This window comes from Panthera leo, chromosome B1, assembly GCF_018350215.1.
Source record: "Panthera leo isolate Ple1 chromosome B1, P.leo_Ple1_pat1.1, whole genome shotgun sequence".
NCBI classification, from domain to species: Eukaryota; Metazoa; Chordata; class Mammalia; order Carnivora; family Felidae; genus Panthera; species Panthera leo.
Window position 1 is genome coordinate 125,502,266 of NC_056682.1, and position 22,916 is coordinate 125,525,181.

Below are 22,916 nucleotides of genomic sequence, written 5' to 3' on the forward strand. Positions count from 1 at the left end.
GTGGGATTTAGATTGGCTAAAAAGGAAACTTTCTTGATAGCAATTTTTTTTTCTTGATAGCAATTTTTTACTCCACCATGGGTGACTTAAGATAGTTACAGAATCTCCTAGAGTTATTTTAAATTGGAAAGATGTATATCTTTGTACAGTGGTTTAAGTGCTTTTGTTCCCTAGCAGTGAGAATAACAATTTGAACTTTCAGATCCATTCTAGATCTATGATTTTATAATATTAAGACATGCATTTGAAATATTAAGAATTCACTGATCAACATTTCCAAGCCAAATAGTGATAAATATTACAAAAGTGAAACCATTTACATATCTTTATTTTCTTTCATAAATAACTCTACTTACCAAAATGGTTACATGTTTTCAAAATCCAAATTGTAATTGATTCATATTTGTGTACAGATGTCAGATTAACCAAGGGCAAGCAGATACCAGCCCTTGAGGGACATCTGTGTTCCCTATCTCTAACAACATGAAGGGATAGTGAGATGATGGGACATAAAGAAATGGAGCAGACTGTGAGAGGACAGAGAAAAGCCATCTTTTAGAAAAGCAGGTTGTGCATATATTGATATAACATAAACGGTCTTAGAAAATCAGGTGGCAGCTTTACATAACTGTTTGTCAATTTGTGAATCAATATGCTTGCCGCATGCCATCTGATGGCTGTAGAAATAACTGGGTATCCAACTGTATGGTGGCTTTACTTCAGGGAATTGTCCCGCCTCTCATTCTAATTACTCAGAAAATAACTCCACCAGATGTCTACAAAATCTCAAGTGAATTAGTTTTATTTGTTTCAGCTCATTTACTTGTAAAGATTTCAAACACACAAGTTTGAATGGTAAGAGGAAAAAGAAAGACATCACAAAAGCTGAGATGAAAGTCACAAACCTGTTTAGGCTTGTCTTTACTAAATTAATGAAAATGCCTCTATAGGAAGAGTAGGAATAAAACCAAAACTGCTCTGATATTGAGCTCTTGTGCCAGCTTCATGCTGTGATGGTGATACACATGTGTGCATGTGTGGGTGTGATGGTGATACACATGTGTGCATGTGTGGGTGTATATATTTTAGTAAGACGTTTCCCTTCTTAAAACATTGTATTTGCTATTATTTCCACATAAAAGTAATTAGTATTGCATATACCAGTTATTAAAAATATCTTCTAAAGCAGTTTATAAATGGAAATGTGTGGCATGTTTTCATTCGAATTCAGGACGGGACAGATGAGAGCTAAAGGCAGAACTGGCAGCTGTGAGGGGTGCCTGGGTGGCTCCGTCGGTTAAGCCTCCGACTTCAGCTCAGCTCAGGTCACGATCTCACAGTTTGTGGGTTCAAGCCCCGGGTCGGGCTCTGTGCTGACAGCTTGGAGCCTGAAGCTGCTTCGGATTCTGTGTCTCCCTCCCTCTCTGTCCCTCCCCTGTGTGCGCTCAGTCTCTCTCACGTGCTTAGAAAAACATAAACATTAAAATAAATTTTTTTTAAAATATGGCAGCTGCTAGACTTACACATCTCTCAGATTGATAGTTGGAATAAAATGCCATAGACCTTGCTGTCTTTCATGTTCATCCAGAACTTTACAAGAAATCCAGCATTGAGACAGTGGATTACCTTTAAAGTTAGGAAAAAGACAAAGATGCCCTCGGACACCGTATTATTTGGCATGCTCTTAACATACGAACCTGTGCAAATAGACAAGACAAATGATTGAAAAATATAAAAATTGTAGAGAAAGTGGGAAAATAATCATTTTTTGACAGATCATCTGGTTTTGTATATCTGGAAAACATGCATTTTTAAATAAAAAATTGAAAAAAACATCAAGAGAATACAGAAAAGCAGCTGATAAAAGATTCATATAACCCTTCAACTTTTCTTAGTACGTCTGGCCAGTTCAAATTATAATGGAATAAAAGATAACATTTACAATAACAACATAAAAGAAAATATGTGTGTATAAAGCTAACAAAAATTTGCGGAGTTTTAGAAAGAAAGCCTTTAAATTCTACTCAGAGTAGGAAAAATACCATGATTAAATAAATGGAAAGACATGTCTTGTTCTTGGATAGAAAAGCAATATTTTTAAAATGTTTGCTATTTATAAATGAATCCTAAGATGACCAACGTTGTATGAAAAGTAATTTGTAAAAATAGCTGGAAGAGTTCTGAAATAGTATTATAATGAGGGAACCCCAACTCTTTGCAAATATAAAACTAAAGAAATTAAGAGTTTGAGCTGAACAGAAAATAAGACCTACAGATTAATAGATTAAAATAGAGACCAGGAAATTCTCAGTTAAGGCATTTTACAATGTGTTAACATGTAACACAAGGTGGGCAGTTGGAAACTGAATGAATGAATGAATGCATGCATGCATGAATGAATGAATCTTGGATTTTATCTCATTAATTACAATACAATAAGTTCTTGATGTTAGGGCTTAATGTTATCATCATCATCACCACCACCACCATCATCGTCATTAACATCATTAGGAGAAAATTTTGGCAATTGTTTGGATGGTTGGTTGGTTGGTTGGTTGGTTTCAGTAGTGGGCAAAAGTCTTTTTAATAAAGGCAAAATTAAGAAATCATATAAGAAAGCTTTCTGATTTTGAATATCCAAAGCAAGAAAAGCACAAAGCTGAGGGACAAGCACACACACTTGATTATATCTGTGGATATATACATATATATATATATATATATATATATATATATATATATTTTTTTTTTTTTTTTTTAACGTTTATTTATTTTTGAGACAGAGAGAGACAGAGCATGAACGGGGGAGGGGCAGAGAGAGAGGGAGACACAGAATCCGAAGCGGGCTCCAGGCTCTGAGCCATCAGCCCAGAGCCCGACGCGGGGTCTCGAACTCACGGACCCGGGATCGTGACCTGAGCTGAAGTCGGACGCTTTACCGACTGAGCCACCCAGGCGCCCTGTCTGTGGACATATATTAATCAAAGAGGTAATTTAACTAACATGTTACTGGTTCTTAAAGTATATTTAAGAAAAATATCAGTAACGCAAATGGAAAATTGGGGAGAGGTTGAATAGTAAAGGAAATGCAAGTTGGTAAATAAGCATCTAAGATGGTGTCAAGATCAAAACAGTATCGAGTGTTGATAAAGGAATGGGATAGGGAATATTTCATCCTTCATTAATGAGGTTGCAAATTGGTACAGTCTTTTGGATTTTACCAGGCCAATTTGAAGATACCTACCAATATTTAAATGTATATACCCTTTTACTTGGTAATTACAAATTTAGGACTTAAAAATAAAATTCCAAATGAGCACAAAGACTGAAATGCAAGGCTGTTCATTGCACCCCTATTGCAGAGGCATACTGAGAACTGTTCATCCCTACATGGACTACTGTGATGTTTTTTCTCTTAAATAATGAGCTTTCTCCATACGTGAAGCTGTAGAAAAATCTCTCACATAAAATTTGAAGTGAAAACCAGAGTACAGAACACTGTATGTAATATGTCCTCATTATGTAAAGGATGCACATATATTTGTCTATGCATTGGCATGTTTTGGAGAAATATATAATAAGCAGTTGACAGCTCAAAATCTGGGGTGATAGGAGATTTCTTTTATAGTTTGTTTTCTTCAATCCCATGAATGTGTTATTTTCATAATAAATAATGAAACCTGAAAAAAAAAAACTGCAAACCATTTTATTGCATCTCTTTGCCTGTTATCATAAATCTCCAATCTGTACAAGTATTGTGGGAATATTTGTAGGCTTCTTATATTAGAGCTCTTTGCTTTTCTGTGAGATCAGAAGCATTATAAATGGAATTGAAATTGAAATGCTTAGTTTGGGGGACTTTTTTCCCTGAAGTTGGATTTACCTGCAACTTTGGTTTTCAAGTCTTCACTTAATGTAGTCTGACTATACTCTTATGGGGGGGTTAGTGGTGCTTAATAGCAAGAAATGTTAGAATACATCAAGTCTTGAAATATATTACAAATCAGAGAAATGTCTTGGCATTTAAAAGATCAAATTGGTTCTCAAATGATATAAGAGGGAGAGAAGTCACTGCAAATGAGTTTGTTTTTATAGATAACTCTGCCTTAGAATAATAATATTTGGAAGCATGTTTAGTGGAATCAGATACATTGCCTTCCAACTAAGAAAAATCAACCACATTCAATAAAATCCCCATCACAGGTAACTTCACATTGAGAAACTACAAAACAATAATCCTGAAAAAAAGAACAAAATTTCTTCTCCAACTTACAATATTCTTCTTTTTAAATTATGAAGGCATTAAATAGACTCTCCAGTTCTGAAACATGAAGCAAACAATTACTTGTACTCGCTGAGCAAGACTACCCCACTGATGACAAAATGTACTGATTAAAGATCATTTATTATGGTTAATGTTTCCCTTCCTTCACTTAAACCACATTTGCATTTCTTGCAAATATGTAATATAAGAAACATAAAAGTGGAAAGCAGTATATATTAGGTGGTTTAGAAAATTTCAATAGTCAGAATCTCTTGATTAGTAATAAGTATCTGTTCTATCAGAATTTCTTAGAAATTTTGATCTGCTCAAAATTGTATGGTTACATTTTTAAGAAAAAACCAGGCTTGGATGCTTTCTATTTACTTGAAGTCTTTTCAACCCTTGTTTCCATGGTACCTAAGATATACCATCGAAAAGCAAATATTTCTCCTCTACAAAAAAGCAGGGGAGTTTAGAAAACCTTGCTTGGTTTGAAATTTTAATAATTCCCAAGATTTTCCCTTTTCCTCTTCAATTATATTCTCACATTAGCACAGTATTATCAGCAGGACCAACACAACAATGATAAAAATTTCCAAGCTTTGTATTGAATACCTTACATGTATTACGTTATTTAGATATCACAATAATCTTCTGAGATCATTTGTTGGCTTCTTTTGTAAATGGGAATACTGAGGTTTCGCAAGATAAAGAAGCTAATGAGCCTCAAATCACATAGCTAGGAGATGGCAGAGGAAGGATATAAACCCAGGGCTGTCTGATTCCAAACCTTTGCTCATGTCCTTGTACCCAGTAGTGTCTCCCTAAATTCTGCCATAACTACCAAACACAGAACAGGTTGTCTAAAAAACATCTGTGAATACATGTTTCCATTTTCTCCAGAAAAGAAAATCCAGTACAGAATGTCCGCTAGACATTTATCTTCCATGCTTTCTCCTGCCTTCCTTGCCCATGTCAGATTTTCTGTATCTAAGACCTTTCTCGTTCTTTAATGGAATAACTTGAACCAGTGCTTAGGATTTGATTCTTTTTATTCTTGAAGGTCTTCAATATTTTGCCAGTTAGCAAAAAGGAGAGCCTTAACAGAAAAAAAAGAAACTGATGAAGAGAAGCTATAACAGGGCACTAATTTAAGTGAATTTGTCTTTACTCCAAAAGGAGCTTTTACAAATATGCACTGCTCACTCAGGTCCCCATCTGTTGCAAAAGTGGCACAATTGAATTTTTTTTCTCCTCTTGTACTCTTATTTCAGATGCCTCTTCTCTCCATCCTGTCACCAAAAATAGAAATGTCAGCTTTATCCCTTACTCCAGCAGCTAGTGATCATTAGCTACTGCCAGTTCCTTCTCAGAATTCTCCCACAAAACATCCTTCTGTTTTTAATTCTCACTGTTAACTCTCCCGGTATATATAGACCTTTATCATATACCTCTTAGATTACTTAGGTAACTTCCAACTCCTGTTTGGTTTCAGCCTTTTTCCTCAGCAAACCATTCTTCAGTTCGTCACAGGCCTAAAGCACAGATCCAAGTGATTATACCATACCATTTCTTAAAATATATGATGGTTTTCCTATGTCCGTGGATTGAAGCTCATCTTCTTTGGTCTTATATTCAAAAAGTTCAGTATAATCAGTCCCCAATCAAACTCTCTACCCTTCTTCTAATAGTTTCTCTTCTACCACATGTCCTAGACACTGGGAAAATTTGACTTTTCCTCTTAAGCTATGTTCAGTGAGCCACCAGTGTCTTATAAGTGCTATTTGGGAAAACAAAAACAAATAAACAACAACCACAACAACACCCAACAAAAACTATGTGGTCAAATACGTTAGGAAACACTACAGTAATTATATGGCCTTTTTGGAGAAAAGTATAAAGTGTATTTTCCTATAAAAGTCCCAGGAAAGCTCTACAGTGGCAAACTTTTTTTAACCTCATCATATTTGGCAACTGAACTGCTTTTCACAGAACCTCTGTTAAAATATCATGAGCCCTTAATGTCATACCAGGACTTGATTTAGGATATGCTGCTCTTAACATTTTCAGAGGGAAACAAGATGGGGTTTAAGTTGCATTAAATGAATGTAAACACTCTTTCCTTTACATTTTGATGTCTTAGAATCATAGAAACTTTAAGTTGTGAGACTATGGCAGCCATTTAAACCCAAAGCCATTATTGGCTTGCTCTTTATTAAATTGACTATAATCAATTTTCTGTTAATCTTGACTCAGTGGTCCTACTTAAGTCATGTGGAACTTTAGAAACACATCTGGTCACTTTCTGGCTTCTTAGTAATAATGTTAGATACTTCAAAGGGACAGTTATGTTTCCCTTTCTCAAGTTACCTCTCCTCTTCCATCTGAACATTATGAGCCCAAGAGTAAGCTCCATGAAATCAAGGATTATGTCCATCTTTTTCATTATTCTACTTCCATCCTTAACTTGGCATTGGTACTTAGTAGGTGATCAGTAAGTATGTGTGTATGAATTAATGACCATTACCCCATCCTCTCCCCTATCCTACTTCTGTCAAAATCCTACTCATGCTTAAAGAAGTATCCCAAATGCAATATTGTGATGAATCCTTCTGTAAAACTCATGTCATATGTAACATGTCTACGTTTCTCTTATTTGTACTTCTGTATTTATTATACTCATAAGTGTGAGTTGTGTATGTAGTTTAAACCAGTTGTGTAGTAGGTTAAACCATTAGAGATTATCAATATTCAATCATTTTTGAGGTAAAAAATGTCCATTTCTTATAATACAATGCTATGTTACTTATTAAACAGTTATATATATAAGATATAAACATGTATTTCATATACACATATAGTGATGTATGTATAAAAACACATGTAGTAATACATATGTACATAATATACATATGTAACTGTGTAGGTGTGTGTATATATCTATATCTGTCTCTTCAATTAGATTGGAATGATATGGTATGGCCTCTGTTTTGTAAAGTTCTGTCTGTTCTGAATTTTATAACACAAGGCACTAAACACAGGAGATAATAAAAGTTTGTTTTGTGGAATTATAGGTATTCATCCTACGAAATTTGAGTACCTGTTCTGAATTTTATAACACAAGGCACTAAGCACAGGAGAGAATAAAAGTTTGTTTTGTGGAATTATAGGTATTCATCCTATGAAATTTGAGTACCTGAAATTTAGTGAGACATACTGATGATGTTTTTATTTGAGAAATTTCATGAATAGGTGATTTGGGGAATTGATAAGATAGCATAATCTTCTGTAAGGAGAGTTATTTTACATATTGAGTATACACACCATACCAATTATTTTTCTCTATGTAAAATAACTCATTAACAGAGTGAATGAGTTTGAAAATTTCATTTTCAAAATGAAGTTATATGGCCTTTGTTTAAATTTTAGTAAGTGGTGAATAAAATTTGGAAGCTCTACTTGAACTTCATTCTATAATTTTCTATTAAGTCAGTGGGAGTACTGCCTTAGCAAGAATAGAGCCTTATATCTGTAATATATTTGTCTGCCAATGAAGGTAAATGATTCTGGAAAATAAACCAATTATTTATTTGATTTCCTTCCCAGAGGTACTCATTTCAGTACCGGAAACTAGCAACTTTTTTTTTCCATTGTTAGGCTGGCCTCAAAATAAAAATAGAAAATTGGTAAGGATCCATGTAGTACACAAAGGCTTTTCCACGGAGTCAGTCTGATACCCTGGCAAGAGACCTCAATCATCCTGAAATATATATTTTTCCTTACTCTTCATTTGTTTTTGCTCACAGTTGATTCATCCTTATTTCACATTGACTTTAAGTCTTTAAACACCTGAGTTAACATGGCCCACATAATCCCAGCTGCAATTACAAATACATGCTTGGGTCAGAGTTCCAGAATATAGATTCTAGTTGTTGCTTCCACTCCATTCTAGCATGATGATGAGTCTCGGCTGCCTGAATGATTCAGGCTCTCTCACTGTAGAGAAACCTGGGTTTTGTTTCCATTCTTTTCCTAACTTACAAACAGAAGAGAGTGCTTGAAAAATTTCAGACTACCTATTTAGGTTCCTTTTGTGTCTCATCTACTGTTTTTGTGAATTTCTTAATGTTTGTTCGTTTTAGCCAATTCCAATATTTGCATGTATTGATATTGTAGACCCTTCACATACTTCAGACACCCTGGCTTCATGCGGAACTATGTAATTTTAATTTAATTCTGTCCCGCAGGGAACGTTTTTCTTATTTGAGTTACATACTGTATAGAAAATTTTAATAGCATGTATTTATTGAACAGATATGGCCCCAAACATGATTGCAAAGTAAGAGGCAAGAGCACATTACGTCTTTCAGTGCAGTTTTAGTGAGCTATCATTTCATTAGAGGGAGACAGAAATTTTCTAAAATCATATACAGCAAGAGTTTTTAAAGCAACGAACACAAAAGAATTCTCCTCTGCCAGTTAATGCTTAGGGCAAGGTTACTTGTGATGCATTACTCCTTTGTCCTCCCACAGCTGAAATGAAAGCGTTGATTAATACAATTTAATGAAGAATGTGTGTGTGTGTGTGTGTGTGTGTATACATGTAGATATACATGTAGATATGCATGTATATACATATGTATTTATGTGTGTGTTTGTGTCTGTGTATTTACCCCACTTTAGAAAAAAAAAACTAAATCAAATGCTACCCATCTCCAAGCCCACACAGAGGCTACAATAAGAAGCAGGAGTCCAAGGACCATTCTTCATCTAGATTACTTGCTACCCAATCAGGGCATTTCAGGAGTAAAAGTAGTGATTCTGTTGCTATAGCAATTTTGCCATGTGCCCAGCAACAATGCATGTGCTGTGGCTTTGAGTTTTCATATGCTCACTTCAAAGTGAGAAGAGCACAAGTGTTAAAACCTGAAGTATATTTTTAATCTCACCTTTGGCTATAATATGTGAGGTGTTTAAGGAGAGTCTCTTATGCTTTATTTTTATAGGAAGAAACTTACTGAACAGAGTTTTGGATTGTTACATGAAATGAATTAAGCATCCTGTTTAAGGAAGTTTAAGAAACAATTTCAGCTTAGAAGAGAGGGTTAGCTTCTAAAAAGCATGGCTTTCGCTCAAAATTAAAATACACTTTTTTGGTGTTGGTACCTACTGCGCTAATATAAATAAACCTCGCTGATAATTATGGGATAATGACCCAGGTTGTTGTCCTTTTTATTCTGTGATGTCACACATTGTAATCTGTTATATTTGAATCTCTGTATCATTAAATCTTACTATCTAATATTAGCTCCAAAATTAGCTCAAAATTCTGATACTGGTTTTTTTGTCTCCTCACCCCAGCATATTTTTTTGGCATCTTCAAAGACACAAGAGAAAACTTTTTAATTAAAAAATGCCACAACCAAGGAAGAATCAAATGCTAAAACTTGAGGGGAGAGGGCTTTCCTCACTATGAACCCTTTAGTCTTCTCTCCCAGGTGTCATCAATCCAGAGTTATCCCTGTTGAAATACTCTTTCCAGTTCCTCCAAAAAGCACCATTTGGAGATACAAAATCAGATACAAAATCAGCATGTATACAATGAAAGCTACAATTAGCAAAATATCAGGGTCTGGCAAAAAAGCAAACACAGCCCATAGGAAGTATAATATCTAGCAATGAAAAACAATTCAGGTTAGGGAAGCCTTGGACTAGTTGCTAATTTCATCAAGGGTTTAACCTGATTTTAAAAATCTGCTTTGGGAGAAATCTCCAAGAACATGAAGGTAAGCGCAACAAGGAAAAATTAGGATTCTAGTTGTGGACCCTGGGTGCATTTGACAATCTCCAGGGGGGATTTTTGAAAACATGTATGTCCTGGCCCCACCTCCCAGAGAATGATTTAATTGGGAGCAGGGCATAGCTTATTCTTTGTTCACTAATTTTAAGCTCTGTAGAAATGCTAATGTACATCCTGGTTGAAGTGGGGCAAGAGGAGACACTACTGTGAACGCACAGCATAGAGGAGGTATAGAGACACATGTTTTGTTCAAAATCCATGCCCCAGATACTTTTCTTGGTGCTGTGAGTAGAGACACAACTAAGACCTGATGCACTTGAAGAGATCACAGTCTGAAAGGGGCAAAAGGGATGAGGAAAAAGAGAGAATAAAGAGTATGCTTTACCATTTGCTGGGGTTCTCCTCTCATCACAAGAATAAATTCATGAAACCCCTTGGTAGTTCCATGGTATAGAGTTACACGGTAGAGAGCCCCTGCTTTCTGCAATATCCTTTTGCCTGTCTCTGCCTATTAAACTTCTCAGACTGAGGGATTGCAGCCTCCTGAGGGAAGAGGGGGGGACCTCTAGCCTTGAGTGAATTAAAATTTAGCTGGAAAAACCCAGGGGAATGTTCTGTACAAGGCAATTCCAGGAATGGCAGCGAATGAATGGCATGCCTCTTTTTATAGCTACAGTCTTGATGATCCTAGACAATGATGCCCTCTGTATGAAGTGACGTTAGTGACTAAAAGGCTACCTCCCCACACCCACTCTGTGGGGCATTTGTGAAACCAGAAAAACACTGCATGGCAGACAGCTTTTCCTCACCTTTTTGCTCCGTCAGATCTTGAATCCATTCTTTGAATGTAGACAGTAAATGCCCTTAGTCACTGTGTTAGTTTCCTAGGGCTGCCACAATAAATTAGCACAAAATTTGGGGCTTAAAACAACAGACATTTATTCTCTCAGTTTTGGAGGCTAGAAGTCTGAAATGCTGCAGAGCAGCGCCCCCTCTGGTCACTAGAGAAAGGTCTGTTCTTTGTCTCTTCCAGCTTCTGGTGGCTGCCAGGCATTCCTGGGCTTGTGGCAGCATCACTCCAATCTCTGCCTCCTTCCTCACATCACCTCCCGTTCTGTGTCTCTCTTCTCTGTGTGTCCACTTATTACTGGAACTGGGACCCACCTGGGGTAATTTAGGATCTCGAGATCCTTAATTTAATTGCATCTGCAAAGACTCTTAGCCTAATAAGGTAATATTCACCTTTGCTAGGGATTCAGATGTGGGCATATCTTTTGGCAGGGGGTGGGGCTACAGTTCAAAAGCACAATGAAGCTTAACAGACATCCCACCAAGAACTGCAAATAAGCATATGTCATTAGGGACATATATGAGATACCACTCTGCCCCTATTAGGAGGGTCAAAATCCAGAACAATGACAACAGCAAACGTTGACAAAGATGTGGAGCAACAGGAACTCTCGTTCATTGTCAGTCAGAATACAAAATAATACATCCACTTGGAAGACATTTTGGCATTTTTAAATCAAAACTAAACATACTCTTTCCGCATGATACAGCCATCAGAGCTTGATATTTACCCAGAAAAGTTGAAAACCTATGTCCACACAAAAACACAGATATTTATAGCAGTCCGAGATGTCCTTTAGTAGGTGAGTGGGTAAGCAAACTGGTACATCCAGACAATGGAATATGATTCAGTACTTTAAAGAAATGAGCTATCATGGCATGAAAAACTATGGAGGAAACTTAAAATGCATATTACTAAGTGAAAGAAGCCAATCTGAAAGCCTATATACTGTATGGTTCCAACTATATGACATTATGGAAAAGGCAGAACTATGGAGGTGGTAAAAAGATCAGTGGTTGCCTCCCAGGTAGGGGGAGACAGGGACGAGTAGATGGATAGTAGAGGATTTGTAGGATAGTGAAACTACTCTGGATAGCACTATCAAGGTGGATACATCATTACCTTTGTCCAAATCCATAGAATGTACAATATCAAGAGTGAACCTGAATGTAAACTATGGATTTGGGGTGACAATCGCATGTCAGTGGAGGCTCATCAGTTATGTGCCACCCTGGTGGAGGATGTTACTAACAAGGGAGGCTATGCTTGTGTGGAAGCAGATTGTATAGGAGAAATATGCACCTTCTTCTCACTTTTCCTAGGAACCTAAAACTATTCTAAAAATAGTTGATTAAATACCATGAAAAGAAAAGGGTCGTGATGATAGAGACAGCAAATGGGGGTGATGGGAGCTGAAAGTGATGACATTTACCTGGCTGTTTCCCCTCCTTTGGCCAGTATTTCTGAGTTAACTAGAAATGTAACAGGCAACAGAAGCATTCCCTGGTTGTTCTTTCCCGGCTTTCTGCAGCTTCCCCCAATCTGTTGTGTTGTACTGCGGGCCAGATACAGGAAACGCAGCACACAGCTAGGCTCCTGCTTTTCACTCCTTTTCCTCATGCCTTAGCATCCTTCCAACACCCGCACTCCAACAGTTCACCCTGTCTCGTGGAGACCTGAACATTCTCATCGCCACATTTTTCATGAAAATTCTTTTCCCTGCACAGTTGCCAAAACCACATGAAAATAGACAATACAATCACAAGAATTTCACCTGATCATTTCTTCTGTGCGCGTGCGCGTGCACACACACACACACACACACACACACACACACACACTTTTGCTTGGCCTAGCAACACAATGGGGATGTAAACATGTTGTTAATGCAGTCGCTCTCAGTTGGCTTCCCAGATGGCTTAAGTTCAATAGATTTTTCCCCCTGATTTCCTCAGCTTCTCCTAGCTGGTGCTAAACAGCCATTATGCCTTTTCCTGCACATTGAGATTCATCTGCAGCTACTAAACTGCTTCCAAAGTGCTTCAATTTTGCATGAGTGCTAAGCTGGGGACTGGGAGACATTACCCAGTGCTGAAGGCCCAGATCATTAGAAAGAGCATGTAAATCCTCTGAACCAGAAATAAAAAGTGCAGAGATTTCCTTTGTAAAGTCCCAACTGCAGCTTTATGTAAAGCATGAACCTTTGGCAAGATTTTATGTGGTCCCTTTTTCCTCCTAAATTTTGATTTTGCTTTTTTTTTTTCTTTACTTGGGCATATGTGTTCTATTTTTTTCAAGCAGAGACAATTATTTCATAGTCAGGAAGATGTGAGATCATAGCCATAAGCTATCATTATTTCTCTTCTTAGGACACCAGATCTGTCTTCACTTTTAATAGGGAAGGCACTTCAAAGTATTGCTGAAGGATCACCCACATAATAGATTTTAAAAACAAATTTGAAACCTGCTGAGTAGCAAGATGCTTTGAGGAAGGATGGGTTGGCATTTATAAGGTATGTGCAGGGGACATAAATCTGTATTATTTGAGTGAGTATAGATGTAGGATGTGTAGACATGCTGGATTGTGGAGAGAGGTTGGGATGGAATCCGAAGGGGATTGTGAAAAGTATTAATGAGAAAGAAGCGATTGTATTCTTCTCATTTGTCAAGAGATACTTCCCCATACATTGTTACTGAAAAGTCTTATTTGTATTTGTCAAGGTGGACATATTTTTTTTTTAACGTTTATTTATTTTTTGAGACAGAGAGAGACAGACATGAATGGGGGAGGGGCAGAGAGAGAGGGAGACACAGAATTGGAAGCAGGCTCCAGGCTCTGAGCCATCAGCCCAGAGCCCGACGCGGGGCTCAAACTCGCGGACCGCGAGATCATGACCTGAGCCGAAGTCGGACGCCTAACCGACTGAGCCACCCAGGCGCCCCATGGTGGACATATTTTTTATCTGTACTTGATCTGTATTTCCATCGCTGCTGTCCTCCCATGCTGCCTGTCATACCATCTTGCCGTAAATTGAAAGCGTGCCTGTGGTCACCTGGAGAGGTATCTTCAAGGGGATGACACTTGTAGGGCTGGAACTCTGAGCAGCCCGCTGTTCTGCACACTGTGGGGCTGGGCCTGCGTCCCAAGCCCATGGAGATGTGATAAAAAGCACTTATGATGAAAAGGTTGACTCCCTATCCTCATTTGGTATTTCCTTTGCAGTGGAATTTTTTGAACAGTTATGACAACATTTTTTTGGTCTGTAGTGTATCCATTTAGTAAGAGTTAACCAGGCTCCTTTTACATGATTGCCTATAATTATTTCTCTTTTTCCATATATTTATGTAATAGGTCAGGCTATTCTTTGTAGGATTCTGAGAGCAAAAAAAAATGTGCATTTATGATCAGATACAGCAATTCATTATTTATTTCTAAACACATTTTCAAGGACATTTATTAGCCACTGATTTATTCAACACTGAATATGCAAGTGGGATCTGACAGAAATGTGACTAAATGGGCTTATAATAGAGTATGAAGTAAAAGCATTCTAACTTGTAGGTGAAAAGAAAATACTAGATGAAAGATATGCATATAAACATGCACAGTGAATTTAGGTGTATGCGTATACTATCTATATAACATATGCATTTTATGCTGAAACCCAGTTTTGTTTGTCAGCATGTTGTATGTATCTTTCAGACTGGATAGTCCTATCTATTAATTTCCCTTTACTAAAAACATGACTAATCATGAAAATGTCATCATCTTTATTAGTGTTAGTGTCATCACAAAACATTATTTACTATGATTCCACACCTCATGACACTGAACTGTGCATATTAGATAGCTAAATTTCATGTTCTCCCGTGAAGATTGTTTATCCACTAGGGTGTGTATCCTTTGAAGGAAATCATTTATAAAAAAAGGGAAGGGGAATTAAACTTTGCCTGAAGATATGAAAAGATACATGACTGAAGTTCTTTGTTCAGTTGGCAGTGTTAATGCAGTTACATAAATATCTCAGTGAATTGGAGCTCATGGTAGGAAACAATTATTGTTTCTTCTTCCTTTTTCTCTGTGATGCTGGTACAGAATGGACATGAGTACATTACAAGTTACACACAATATTCAGAATCAGGTGCCACTCTCCTGTTCAAGTTTAAGTTTTTCTATCTCTTATGAAAACATCAAAATAAGATTGCCTGTAAAGAAATGATACTGGTAATTAAACATTATAACCTAGTATTTCACACCAATTTGTTCAACATGATGTTGGAAGTGATATTTTGAAAACGATTGCAAGCGTGCCATCCTGAAAATAATATTTTTGTTACATGCTAAGCAAATTGCTCTGGTTTATAGCATTTTGAGCATAATATTAAAATCACACATTCAGATATTTGAAAACTCTCAGAATTAATAGAAGTTCTTCTCTGTATATCCAACAAGATGTTGCCAAATTAAAAAAAATTTTTTTTTAATAATTTGGAGCTAAGCACTGAATCTTGGTTTAAAAAAAAAAAAAGACCCAAAGCATTGTGGGATTAGTATTTTTGGCATCCATTTATCTAGTAGTCATTTAGAAAAACCCACTGTGGGGGTGCCTGGGTGGCTCAGTCTGTTAAGCATCTGACTTTGGCTCAGGTCATGATCTCACGGTCCATGAGTTCAAGCCCCGCGTCGGACTCTCTGCTGACAGCTTGGAGCCTGGAGCCTGCTTCAGATTCTGTGTCTCCCTCACTCTCTGCCCCTGCCCTGCTCATGCTCTGTCTCTCTCTGTCTCAAAAACAAATAAACATTAAAATTTTTTTTAATTAAAAAAAAAAAAAAAGAAAAACCCGCTGTGTGCCAACCATATTATTCATAGTCTGTATCATTTAAGGCTGTATCATGTAAGCTGCAGTAACAGACCCCACCAAAGATAGAATAGTTCAAAAACAATAGAATGGTACATTTGTTTACCTACCAGGAATGTACCCTTGCTTGTAGGGCAGCTCTGTTCCCTTTGGTCAGTTCTGGACCCAGACTCCTCTCCTCTTGTGGTTCTGTTGTGCTCTCTGGCCTCATGTTCTTCAGTAACCAGCCAGCAGGGAGGGAAAGCCAGCAGGGAGGAGACCCACAAACTTCTTCACCAGTATGGCCAAGAAAAGGTACATGTATCTTCCACTCACATTCCATTGACCAGAATTGCTTTTGTGGCCCCTTCTAAGACTTTAAAGTTTAAGAAAATGAGAAATTTAATGCCCTACCCAAAGTTACTCATGACGGTAGCCACGCCAGGCCTCAAAACTGTTTTTCTTCCTTTTGGTCTAATCTATTTTTTTCTACATTGAGCTCCCTCTGTCAGTACAGACTTTCATACCACAGAAAACATTTTTTTAAATTTCACTTGACTTGATAATTACTGATATTTCAGTGTGATCGTGATTTCCTAAAAACTCAGCACCTTATTTTTCCTATTGAAGTAGCTTTGTCAATTATAATGTAGTAAGACTTCTAATACTACCATCCCGCTCTCCTGTCCTTCCTGGACATAGGGGAACACTACAAATCCTAGCATCCTTGCGGGTCCGCAGGGCCACGTGATTACTTCTGGCCAATGGTCTATGAGGGAAAGTTATGTTGCCCTGCTGAGCCAAGGTATTTAAGTGCAGGTGGGTGTTCTCTGTGCTCTATTCTCGTGGCTCAGTAGCCATGGTTGAGAGGATATAGATTCAACATGGGTGCAGTCCGGATCACTAAGAAAAGTTCATGTAGGAGAGCAGCCCTGGAGGCTGTTGTGACAGAAAAGTGGACTTATTTTGTAAAGACTCTGACATGAGGAGAGTTATTTAGTAAAAAGCGTAGCATAAATTATTCTAGCTTCGGAAATCTTGTTTGTTAGCTCGCATTAAGGGTAAACTCTGCAAAGAGCTTCACATGTATCACCTCATTTAATCCTTATAAGAACCCATTGAATTAGGAATTTTAATTCCTATTTTCCTGTTGAGGAAAATGACATTTAGTGAGGTAAAAGAATTTTCCCAAGGTCATACATCTAGCTACTTGAGAAAACAGAATTTGAACCATATCTTTTTCTAAAGGTTATCTCTCACTTAACTTAATTGCCAAGGATTAATTAAAAATAAGCTTTGAGGGGAGGCGCCTGAGTGGCTCAGTTAGTTAAGTGTCTGACTTTGGCTCAGGTCATGATCTCGTGGTTCATGGGTTTGAGCTCCGCGTCAGGCTCTCTGCTGACAGCTCAGAGCCTGAAGCCTGCTTTGGATTCTGTGCCTCCCTCTCTCTCTGCCCCTCCCCTGTTCACACTCTGTATCTCTCTCTCAAAATCAAATAAACATTAAAAATAAACAAATAAGCTTTTATTGTCAAATCTGGATCAATATTGTTTTCTGGAATTCTACCTATAAGCTTATCAAAAACTAAGCATATGTAACTTGGACTCAACAAAAAAAACAAGGAGACATTCTGTATTTAAAAAAAAAGGAAAAAAAAAATTAAGTGTATTATACTTGGTTTCATTGTTTTTATTAAATCATTAAATCATGTCTCCTTTTGGAATGATAATAGAATGGTTTGAAAAAGGATCTTAGAATATATAGAAATATTTTGAAAATATCAGAATACAGTTATTTCTTAGTTCTTATATAAAGTTAAAATTGAAAATTGGTATTTCAGTGGCAGTTCATTCAAATACCTACTCCTGACTTGAAAATATGAAATGCTAATATTTTTCATTTCTACTTGGAATTTCACAAGTTAAACTTTCTTGTTGTAAATTAATGAGTCACTCTTGCATATTTGAGTTCTTTAAAAGACAAAGAAAAAATATTTTCACTGGTACTTGACCTGTGTTTACTCAGTTATTATAAATAATTTTGAAGAACCTAAAAACCATTATGAAAACTCTGCTCCTCCCACTCCATTCTCAGTGTGACTGCCAACCCAGTTCAAAGTTTAATTCAAAGTTGTGTCTGATGATGTCTTTCCGGCTAGGGAAGGAGGTACAAGTGCCATCATGACTGAAAGTTCCTTTTCTCTAAAATATATTTGGAGAGGTGCCTGGGTGGCTCTGTCAGTTAAGCATCCAACTTCGTCTCAGGTCATGATTTCACGGTCTGTGAGTTCGAGCCCTACGTTGGACTCTGTGCTGATATCTCAGAGCCTGGAGCCTGCTTCAGATTCTGTGTGTCCTTCTCTCTTTGCCCCTCCCTCCCCTCAAAAATAAATGAAAAAATTAAAAAAAAATATTTTGATATAATCATATATCTTTTAAATAAGTATGTAATAGTGTACTAGGAAAAATCTTCTTTTGTTTATTCAGTAAATACTCATTGTATGCTCACAATGTGAGGCTGAATATTATTCTATGCCACAGGGACAGCATGTAACAGACACAAATCTCTACTCTATAGAACTCGTGTTCTGGTTGGTAAGTGAAGAAAGACCTAGAAGGTGTGATTGCACTCATCAATTTTAAATCTTCACTAAAATGTAAAAGTTTGCTTATTCTGCCCCAAATTAGTTCGTGCTAACCTACCTGGTAATTTCCATTCAGTTGCTTAATGTCCCTGTCTCACCTGCATAATGCACTATGGATATAAGGAATTTCTAACAGATGAGCCAAGCAAGCATTCTGGTTACCGAAATAAGTAGACTTTTCCACTCATCTTACCAGGATAACTTTACTTTATCTACACTTTAATATAGTGGGAAGCCTAGAGGATTGGTAAAATCCTGGGTCACTTGGCTGAAAGACAAGAAACTTAAAGGCAAATCACCAGAATTCCTTCCTGCTGTTCAAACTTCATTTCTAAATATCAGAACCAGATCTGTATTGCCCTGGGTGATTGGTGTCCCCACCTAGACCTGACTGTCCCAAATCTGCTGAAAAGTTCCAAAACTAGCCATGTCTTTCTCATTTGGGTGTGTGCCTAATATAATTTCCCATCATAGTACTCCTCCCCTCCCTGAATCTATGTTAGTACCTCCAATGGTAATTTTGTGAATAAAATATAGTTATAGTGTCAAAATAATTGTTATTTTTATACTACATGTATATAATTTAACAGATTTGAATTACTTTTATAGCTGTTATTCCATTTCTTTTCTCAACAAGCCAACAAGACAAAAAAGTTATCTTGTTTTATAAGTTGAGAAACCAAGGCCTGATGAATTTAGGACTTTTCAAAAGTCAAATAGTAAATATTGAACAAGAATTTATTTTCTTAATCCAAGTGAATTACTAGGTTGTTGTATGTTAGGTGAATATTTGTCTGATCTCCCGGTTGTAACATTAATTATCCTGGATGAGTTGAATTTTTTTTAATGATCCTTTCTAGTTTGGTTTAAAGGTTTCCTTAAGAACATGAAATATATCAGGGTGCCTGGGTGACTCAGTCGGTTAAGTGTCCAACTTCGGCTTAGGTCGTGGTCTCACAGCTCATGATTTCGAGCCCTGCATCAGGCACTGTGCTGACAATTCAGAGCCGGGAGCCTTCTTCAGATTCCGTGTCTCCGTCTCTCTCTGCACCTCTCCCACTCATGCTCTGTCTCTCTTTCTCTGTCTCTCAAAAATAAATAAACGTTAAAAAAATTTTTTAAAGAGTATGAAATATATTGCTTTTAAGACAAGTGAACAGCTGTCCTCAGTATACTGTGTGTGAACTGTTGTAAGTGGCAATCTATCCAGAGGTGATTGATCTCAATGTTTGCTTCTAAGTCACATGAGATAAGTACAAAATGAAAGCCCAACAGTATGAGTAATTATTATTTTGGATATATGTGCTAGTTTCCATCGTCAGACAGTGTTTTCAGAGGCTCACCAAGAATATTCCTTTTAAGCTCTTAAGATTAAGGACTTGATGTAATATCACAGATCTAAGAACAATTTTTGTAATCATAATTAAAATTAAAATGATTAAAATTCCATTAAAAGTAAATCAGATTAGTCTTGTTTACTAGTCAAGACAGATTAGTTTTCCTTAAAGCATATGTCACTTCAATAAACATCATTTTACCAATTTACCATTTTTATAGGTTCCCACTCCATAGAATAAACTTCTCCAGCTGCCAATCAAGGCTCTCCATGAATTTCTCTTCTATCTAATTCCATGGCCTTATTTCTTTAGTTGGTTTCTGTAAACTCTTCTCCCCTGTAGTGCTCCATGCTTTTTCATCTGTGCCCTTTGGCTTTGTGCTATTCTATCCTCCTGAAGTGTCTTTGATTTTTCTCTAAGTCTTTAAACCCAATCCATGCTTCAGCATCAAACTTAAATATTCCACTTCCCCATGTTTACCCTGATCTCTCCATGTGAAACTATTTCACTATAGCTTTATTTAGGGGGGGGTGGTTCAGAATTTTCCAAATAGTAGATTACTTTTATTCAATAAATAAATATATAGAAAGTGCCAAACTATGTTGAAAGACATGATGATATGGGGCTCTGTGTTTATGTTGACTGTAGGGTTATATGGTTTAATAAATTTGGAGGAAGTGGTGGCAGTCCAAATTAAACATACTTTTTTATGGCAGAACTTCTGACCAATGCCTTTAATATGCTGATTAGCATTTTGAGTTTCTAAGAGGAAGACATAGTAAACAGAAATCCCCAAACTTATTTGACCAAAGAACCCTTTTTTGAGACACAATTTGGGGAATGTTGGTATAGTGCAAGGAACAGGAACATTGGATTCAGATAAATAATGGATCTAAATCTTGATTTTGGTAATCATTGGCTGCATGAAAAATTGTTTAAATTCTGACCTCTGCTCTTTACCTGTATTATAATAATACCCATTCTCAAGGATTATTATGCAGATTAACCAAGACACATGGTAGATGCCCAATAAATTTTAGCTACTTTTACTTTTCTGAGTTACAATTAAATTTACATGTGATTTATATATAAGACATTTATTCATTTAACGTACATTAACTGGACAAATATGTGTGCCAGTTAATGTGCGGATCCATATGCAATGCATATGACAGGGTCACTGTATTCAGTGAACTCCCATTTGTTTCCTGCATTAGACAGTAAACTAATCAGAAAGGATCCATAAAGAGTTCATCTCCATGGCTACGTTGGAAATGACAGTGCATAAAATAGGGGCTCAAGAACTGTCTCCACAATGAATTGTGAAGGACAGAGACCGTATCTGCCTTCTTTACCACTGTGTGCACAGCACGCAGAACGCACGCAGCACTCTTCCCCACCCTTATGGACAAGATTTTTTTTAATTGTGGTAAAATTACTTCCATTGAAATTACTAGGTGTGCCTGGGTGGCTCACTCAGTTAAATGACCAACTCTTGGTTTTGGCTCAAATTATAATCTCACAGTTTGTGAGTTCAAGCCCTGTGTGGGGCTCTGACAGTGTGGAGCCTGTTGGGATTCTCTCTCTCTCCTTCTCTCTCTGCCCTTCCACTGCTTGCAGTCTCTCCCTCTCTTTCTCTCTCTCCCCCCCTCTCAAAATAAATAAACTTAAAAAACTGTTTTTAGTTGAGAAAAAAAGAAATTACTAATGTTTTGCATGAAATAAAAATAAAAAGTAATGCATGTACTTATGATTTAATTATTAAGAATTATACCTTAAAGAAAAATGTTGGAATATACATTCAAATACATATGTAATAAGTTTCATGTTTCACAAAAAATATTTAGAAGAGTAATGTATCTGCTATCTCTGTGTTCTCCCAAATTAAATTGCTGTCATGTTTTTACAAAATTGATTCTTTGTACTCTAAAGAACATTGACATACAAGGTAGAAGTTAAATTTTAGGGGCGTCGGGGTGGTTCAGTTGTTTGAGCGTCCGACTTCAGCTCAGGTCATGATCTCATGGTTTGTGGGTTCGAGCCCCACGTCAGGCTCTGTGCTGACAGCTCAGAGCCTGGAGACTGCTTCAGATTCTGTATCTCCCTCTCTCTGTGCCCCTCCCCTACTTGTGCTCTGTCTCTCTCTGTCTCTCAAAAATAAATAAATGTAAAAAAAAATTAAAAAAGAAAAAAAAGAGAAAACTTTTCAGCTCCCATTTTGGTCTCAGAAAGACTTCTTGGAAGAGACATTCAACAGGTTTTTTTTTTATCACCAAAGTTAAGAATAGTAATTAAATGATCGGGCAGAACTAGTAGAATTAATCTATCAATTTATTACCACTCTTTATGTAAGAAAGAGCATTTTGCATACCCCCCACTCCAATTACCATTACTCACAGCTCTAAGTTTGATGGTGGTTGGAAAGTCTAATCAAAAATAGGAGGACTGCTTCTCCTGTAACATCTAAAACCTGACACTTCGGCAAAGGAAAGGGAAAGCAGTGCTAATGTTGTCAGAGGAAGTACCATTTATAACTATTTTAATATCATCTTGCAGTTAACATCTCAAGCTTTAAGGTAAGCTGCATTTATCCATGGTTGTCACATAGCTTTCTAAAAGCACCGTAAATCTCCCCACTCCAGACACACCATCCAATAAATATTTTCTTCTCAGTTCTAGACAAAACCAAAACATAGCAAAACAAAACACAGGTCGTCTGGACACGGAATGCCAAACAGAACCAAGTAACTAGAAATTATCATGTAAAAAGGAAGTCAAGTCAATGACCTAGGTATGAAATGCTTCCAAACAAATCCCTTGAACCATTCAGTCCCAGTCATGTTACTCTTTGACTTGTAAATTCATCTTGACCACAAAGATAATAAATGTAACTTTAACAAAATTATAATAAATCTAATATACCAGTAAGTTGTAATTTCCATTTATACAAAGTAATTTTAGTTAATTAGATGGACTGTTTATATATTAAATATTATATTAAAAAAATCCAAGGAACACATTTCAGAGAAAAGTTGATGAATTATGTGTTTACAGTGTCTTCTTTTCCTGATGAAGTTTAAAGATTGTCAGATGACGTCATGTAGCATAAAACTATGTCCTGGTAGTAAAGGTCTGCCTTTCAAGTTATTATATTTTGATTATTTTAGTGAGAATTACAAGCT

The 22,916-nt window shown here is 36.8% G+C and overlaps 1 protein-coding gene across 1 annotated transcript in view; it reads left to right on the forward strand.

The window, feature by feature from the left end:
* The window catches only part of UNC5C (unc-5 netrin receptor C), a 154,794-nt gene that overhangs the window by 3,186 nt on the left and 128,692 nt on the right, over positions 1-22,916 (forward strand). The window lies entirely within an intron of this gene.